Raw genomic sequence first — 6,837 nt, forward strand, 5'->3', positions numbered from 1 at the left:
GGTTGTTCTCGTCACGGTGCTTGCCTGGCCCAGGGAAGGGACAGGTGGAGTCTGGTCCAGGGACACGCAGAAACAATGCATTCCCACGCCTCGCGCACTCACTGAGGTGTCCGGCGTGCCAGCGACAGCACGCAGCTCTTCTCCAGCCCCAGCGGCACCCTCAGGACAAGCGCCTCGGCAGCTCTCCATGCCTGGGAGTGTCCCGTCCGGAGGGATGCTCTGTGGTATCCCGTGGGACCCTCATCGGGTGGGGCTGCAAGCCCTGGGGTAGGAAAGAGGAGGTCTGACGGCCCTCCAAGATAAAGTTGTGCAGGGGCACTGGCTCGGGAGCCGCGGAAAAGAGCTGCGGGCACGGGGTGGGGGTGCCGAGGAGCGCAACCCTTCCCGCCTCATTAGTAGCCCCCGAGGGAGGCCTCCCCCAAGACAACACGCCGGCCGAGGTACGGGGCGAAGCCAACGAAAAAGTCCTGAGAACAACTTTTGGGGAGAGAATTGGGGGCCCTCCCCGTGGTAGCAGCGACTCGGGACGAACAGCCAGGCGGGTCCTGCGGAACGGGCCACCTGCCGAGGGCGAGCGCGCTCCGTGGACAGTTGCGGGTGGGGACTTCACGACAAAGACACCACCAACCGCTCGCCCCTTCCCTCTCACCATGCCCGCTGCGGCCCAGCGCGACGCCGGGCTTTCTCGCACAGGTACGTCGGCGGTGTCCACCCGCCCGCCGGCCGCGGAGGGCACTTGGGGCCGGTCCCCGGCCCCCGCGGGTGCGGGGAACGCGCCTCGAGCAACCGCGCCGGCGGGCGGGCGCGATCCATTAACTTTCTCCACCGGACCCTCAGCACAAAAACCTCCTCCCCGGCCCCGTTCGCAGCAGTTTTCCCAGAAAAGATCCGCCCCCCCCGGCCCGCTTACCTCGCATGGTGTTGGCTCCCCGCTCCGCGCAGTCATGAAGCTGGGAGCCCGGGAACCGCACCACCAAAATCCCGTCTCAGCACCCGCGGAGGCGGCAGCCGCCGCAGCTCTGCTCCGCCAGGAAAACCATACCTCCGAGGCGGCTCCGCGGGGCGCGGTTCCGCGGGCTGCCTGTCACTGGGTGCGCCCCTCCCTGGCGGCCGCTCCGCGCCCGCCCGCCCGCTGCGGAGCCCCTGCGGGGGTCGCCTGGGCCGCGGAGCGGCGGCGGGTGGCTAGTAGCGAAGCAGGGGAGGGGAAAGGAAAGGAGTTACGTTAGAAAAGACAGGAAAAACACGCTGAGGAAGAAGAGAGAGGGAGCGTGCGTGGATGGCAGAGCATGTGTGCCTTCACATGACACCGGCGCCCCTCAGCAGCTCCCCGGTGCGGCTTTCCACTGCGCAGCCACAGGGACACGCGGAGCGGGAGTGAGACCCAGCGAGGAAGCGGCAAAGCGGCTTATAGCGGGGGGCGGGCGGTGCCGCCGGCGCGGCCCCGCCCGCTGTCAGCGCCGCCGCCAATCGCGGGCGGCACCGCGCCGCCGCCGCCGCCGCCGCCAGCCCCGGCCCCGGCCCCGGCCCCGGCCCGGGCCGTGCAGGGGGCGCGCGGATCCGCGGGGCTCCGCGCCGCCCCGCACCGGCTGCTCCTGGCAACTTTGATTCCTCTTGGGAACGCCGAGCTGCTGGCGGGTCCTGTCCGGCAGCCGGGGCTGGGTGTGGTGGCACGGACATGAGTCTGGTCTGCAGAGCTCGGGAGCTCGCGGAGAAAGGTAACAGGCGCAGAAAACCCCCTCGTGTGCCCTAGTATTTTTTGGGGGGTGGGGGACGGAGTGTCTCAGGGGTGGAAGGTTAAAGCGCTCACGTCGCTGTGACTGTTATTGGAGAGCTGTGTTCCCTTTTCCGACAAGAATGGGAAAGTTTGGTGGTGAGTAATTTTCTCGTGAAAGAGCGAATCTGGACGTCGGAAGCAGTTTGTTTTTCCCTGTATAAGACTAACAGACAGGTTTGTCCGCGGACAGCAGGATTTCTCCTGACTTGTTACTCCCCCTGTGCATTAACTGATGTTTTGCCCATGAAACAAAAAATGACTGCGGGATCGTCCCGATTTTTTTTTTCTTTCCCCTGGGGTAAATCATGGAACACAACCACCAGGCACCTCAGTGGGTCTTGTGAGAAACAAGTCCCTCGTACCACAATTCCTAACTCCAAGCCTAAAACTAAAAAAGGAGGACCCTGATTTAACTGAAGTATATCCATACAAAATTATTCATATTGATACTATGAATAAAATGGGTTATATTTTGAAGAGAGATAACTGTTTAATTAAATATGGACCTGACAAAGTAGATTTATTCTTTCCTACGTGAATTATCAGGTGAAGTTGTATTATGTCTGTTATGCAAGAGGTGTGATCCTTTCTGCTCTGAAAAAGTTTAGAATAGGAAAGAGACAAAGCAGTTTCCACTCTTGGTGCAAACTGGCAACTCTTTATTCCTAGGGAACAAGGTGACAGGTTTACAGGAAGCAGTTATTGTGGTTAGCCTCTTTCAAAACACCTTCTTGAACTGAAACTAAGAAAGACAGGAAAAAGCAGCTCTGCCAATGTTGAAAATGTTTGGACTTACCTGAGTGTGATGAATTTTAACTGCATTCACTGTGGTGAAGACAGAGTCAGTTAAAAATCAAAAATTCATGCAGAATTCCCAAAATTTCATTTAGGTTTTATATTCTTGACTATTATGCAATTTATATACTGCATGCAAAGTTGTTATTGCTCGTTTAGGGCATTTTCTTAGGAACCTGTTGAGAAACTCATACCAAGTGCTCATTTTATTATCAGCATACATTCCAGTATTGGTTACATGCATTGGTTACATCTTTTCACAAGAACATGAATTTACAGTGGCATATTTTCTTTATAATTTACATTCCAGCAAGTGTGGGTTTTGGCAGACAGGTCTGTCTATAGGACTCTCCTTTGTGGATTTTCCCATCAGGCATCTATTCAACCTGTTTATTGTGCTCGAAAGTTTCTGAGGCAATTGCAGTAAAACAACTCTCACACATCAGTTTACAAAACAAGTTAGAAAGCATGTGGTCTTCATCTAGTCTTTCTAATGGGTATAATTTACCTAATATCTAATTTGGAGTCTGGGTAAAGGATTAATTAGCTCCTGGCTAATGCTTGTGCCTTTAAAAAAGCAACAGGGAGAAAAAGCAGAGATTCCCTCTACTTTCTGCTTGGTGTATTACAACCAAGACATTTTCTTTCCTCCTGGACATCCACCTAGAAGAAGGAATAAAAGCTAGGTGAATTTGAAGAGGAGGCAATGACTCTTTTTTTTCATATTCTGAACTTTGTTGTTCATGTCTACACCAATATGATTTTTCCATTTAGTTGTTGTAAAGCTGCATTTTAACACCAGTCAGATCTTTGATAGGTAAATAACAAGCTGCCTACTTGCTAAGCAGTGCATTCAGAGTGCCTTACACTACTGCACAAAGTATTGGTGCACCTGTATTTGGAACTTATATGGTGCTTTTGTCAATAGAGAAGAAACCGAAATGCCACTGTTCTGTCTTAATTTGACTTTGATTTTGTTTACAAAATTTTTCTTTTCCTCACACAATTCAAATAAATTTGGCCCTGAATTTCATTTTATTTGTCTGTTTTCAGAAGTCCTTGTAGACTTTTAGCTTATTTGTCTGTCTTGGTCTGATACAGTCTATGTATAATGGTGTCTGAGCTAACTTCTTCACTAGCTGGAGCAAGTAGTTAAATTTGCAATTTATTCTAATACTTAGGATGAGATATTTTCTGCTAAGCACTAGTAATGTTTGCGATAAAATGACACGTGTAATAAACATCTGTGGACTTCAGTGAGCACTGGGCAAATTATAAATACTTTATTCCAAAATGTATGGCTGCTTGAAACCCTTATATGTTGAAGGAGGTAAACAACACACCATACGATCTGAGGCCATACAGGAATTTATAGTATATTTTAAACCAGAACGTATATTCTTAGTAGTTAAATAAACAGAGTGATGCAGCTCAGTTGACTATTCTTGTGAGATGGTATGTATTCTAGATTTCAAAGAGCCTTTAATGGGACTTCTCATTTCAGATGAATGCTTCAGAGGAAAAGTTTAGAAAAAGCCAGGCATAAAGAGTTAAAATACAATTAAAAATTGTTTTACTTAAAAATGTAAACAAATATTTGATAGAAAAAAATAATTATTTCTAATATTTTCACTGGAAACTAAAAAATGAGAAATTGCCTTTCACAATGCTCACTTGCATTAGGACCTTTCCCAAGGCTCTTTGACAAATCTTCCTAGACAATATTTAAGGCAACATAGTTTTATCATTTTAATAATTTGCAGTATATTCATTAGACCAGTAGTGAGTTATGCCTAATTTAGTTGCTTCATTAAAAATTACTGAATAGAAAATAGTCAAAACAAACTGTCTACAGGCCCTATTTCATTCCCCTGGATATCAATGGCTAATTTCTGCTGGCATGAAAGGAAGCCAGATGCATCCCATAGCCCAAATTTTTTTCTTAGGTGCAATAGGAGCAAGATTGGTCATAATTTTCTAAATCCCATCTGTGCCCAGCAGATATCTGATTTTCAGACATTCCTAAATTTATGTAATTCATGAGAAAGGCTTTCAATTTTTTTGTTTTATGACTTCTGCATGGAGTTTTTGACAGACTCAGGAATCTGAACTTCTCCCATAGATTCTTCACGTTATATTCACTTTCTAAATTCTTTCTCATTTCTTTATGCCTGCAATCTGAAAGTGTGCATGCACGATATGGTGTTTATCTCCCATAAAGCCTTATAACCAGAATGAAATTTCAGACTGTTTCCACAGAATATTTATTCAAGAACTGTGTATTTTTTTCAAAACTAGTAAAAATGTTTTAAAAGCAGCCCTAGAAATTCCTGACACAATCAGAAACAATATTCAGTAATTGAAAATCTTTAATTATGACAATTTAGTTTTAGAAGCTAAGAATGTAATGCATTATGCATGACAGGATAACCAGGAACTTGAGAAAATCAAAATGAAAACCCATACTTGATTATTTCCTCTGTCTTGTTTGATGAAAAGCAATCCCTAGCCACAAAGAAAGAATCTTAAGTCCTGTAAATACTTTACGATATTTTAAAACTGGAATTTTCTATAATACTGTGAATTTATTATAAAATTTGCAACATTGATACATTTAAAGGTTGGGGTTTGGGTTTTTTTGCTGTTTGGTTGGTTGGTTTTTGTTTGTTTGTTTGTTTGTTTGTTTGTTTACAAATGCATTGTCTTTTTAAGTGTTACTGAAGCCTAATTTAATTCCATATATTCTTCCATGCCCCAATGGCAGAAGTTGTATAGACACAATCCCTGCTTTAAGTACAGTGTCAATCAGTGAATGATTGTTAAAATATCTCACTTAAATATGTCTTTGAACAAGAATGATTACTAGGTGAGAATTCCCCCCCCAACCAATGCTTACCTAAAATGGTCACCAACTGAAAAGACTGACTATAAGAATATAATTGATGGTCAGAGCTGCATTAACCCTAGAATACCACAAACCTTAAAATGATGGTTTGTGTCAAAAAACTCAGGGAAGGAGCTAAGTTTGATGGTAGTATCTATGCCCAAATAGTCCAGTGTTTGCTCTGGAGACAGTACAGCTTATTCGAATGTTGATGGAGTGAGGAGGCAGCAGTGAAAGACTTCATCTTCTTGCAGAAAAAAAGCTGCTGAGAAGCAACGACCTTCCAAAATTTGCATCCACATTCTCCTTCCTTGGCAGAGCCAGGCGTTCCTAAGCTGTTTCGAGGCAACCCAAGAGCAAGAATGGGCTAAATGAAGGAGAGAGAAAGATGAGAGTTGGAAGGAATATGCTGGCAAAATAAAATGCTCTAGGAATGAAGCAGGAGGCAGAAGACTTGCCCAAAGTTCAGTGCTTCACATCCTCCTGCCAGCAGCCTCTGTGGGACCAGGTACTGTAGGTCAGGAACAAAATGATTCTTCGAATGTGTATTGTCGTCATGCAGTAGTTTAAAAAGTGAAGATCTATTATAACCAAGGATTTTCTGCTTTAAGTGGATGCTGATCTTGCAGCTAAACATTATTTGTGCCTCATGGAAGCAATCCGATTTTTTTTTAATTTTTAATGCTGTTTCACTGGAAAAAAGCAAAACTCAAAATACAGATATTTTATTTATCAGGAAACAAATTTATTTTCTGGTGAAATCCCAATTTTCCTGTTCATATTTGTGCACTGCAGTTTCACATTTTAAAATTAAAGAAGGTCAAAAAGTCTATTTTAAAATATTCATTAATTTTGTTTCATTGTATAGAAAATAGCTAGCTCTATTATTTCTGAACTAATGTCTTTCTGGAAAATCATAGCTTTTAGTTCAGTCCATTTTGATGAACTAAATATTTAAAATCAATCCTTCACTATGAGAGGAACAAAAAGCACATTCTTATTAGTAATTCTCCTCTGAAAAAGGTAAATTAAAGGAAACAGTAACACTTTGAATTCATTTCAACACAGATTATGACTGAAATTGGAATCTGGCATACAAAAAATGACAGGAATATGAAACAAAAAGATTATGAAAAATTTGGAGGGCCTAACATCCTGGACATTAATTTATTATTATATCACAATAAACTAGTACCTGCAAAAAAAAAAAAAGAAGTATAAAAAAGATAAAAAATTAGTTTGGATGGCTGTATTCCATGGTTTTAAACTGAATACGTATTTTTTTCAAATTTTTACTGAATCAAAAAATGTTTAGGTTTCTATATTTTGCTCTTCTAGTGGCTTTTGAGGTATTCATGTCTGGGGTTCTGTTTTAGACTAATCT

The 6,837-nt window shown here is 44.0% G+C and overlaps 1 long non-coding RNA gene across 2 annotated transcripts in view; it reads left to right on the forward strand.

Annotated features, from left to right (window-relative positions):
* The first annotated feature begins 1,608 nt into the window (after window positions 1–1,608).
* The window catches only part of LOC309451490, a 10,305-nt gene continuing 5,076 nt past the window's right edge, over window positions 1,609–6,837 (forward strand). For both annotated transcript variants that reach the window (XR_014186256.1, XR_014186257.1), the window contains exon 1: window positions 1,609–1,715. This is a non-coding gene — a long non-coding RNA (uncharacterized lncRNA). The remainder of the gene's footprint in view (window positions 1,716–6,837) is intronic.

Source organism: Streptopelia decaocto (assembly GCF_964273445.1).
Source record: "Streptopelia decaocto genome assembly, chromosome: Z".
NCBI lineage: Eukaryota > Metazoa > Chordata > Aves > Columbiformes > Columbidae > Streptopelia > Streptopelia decaocto.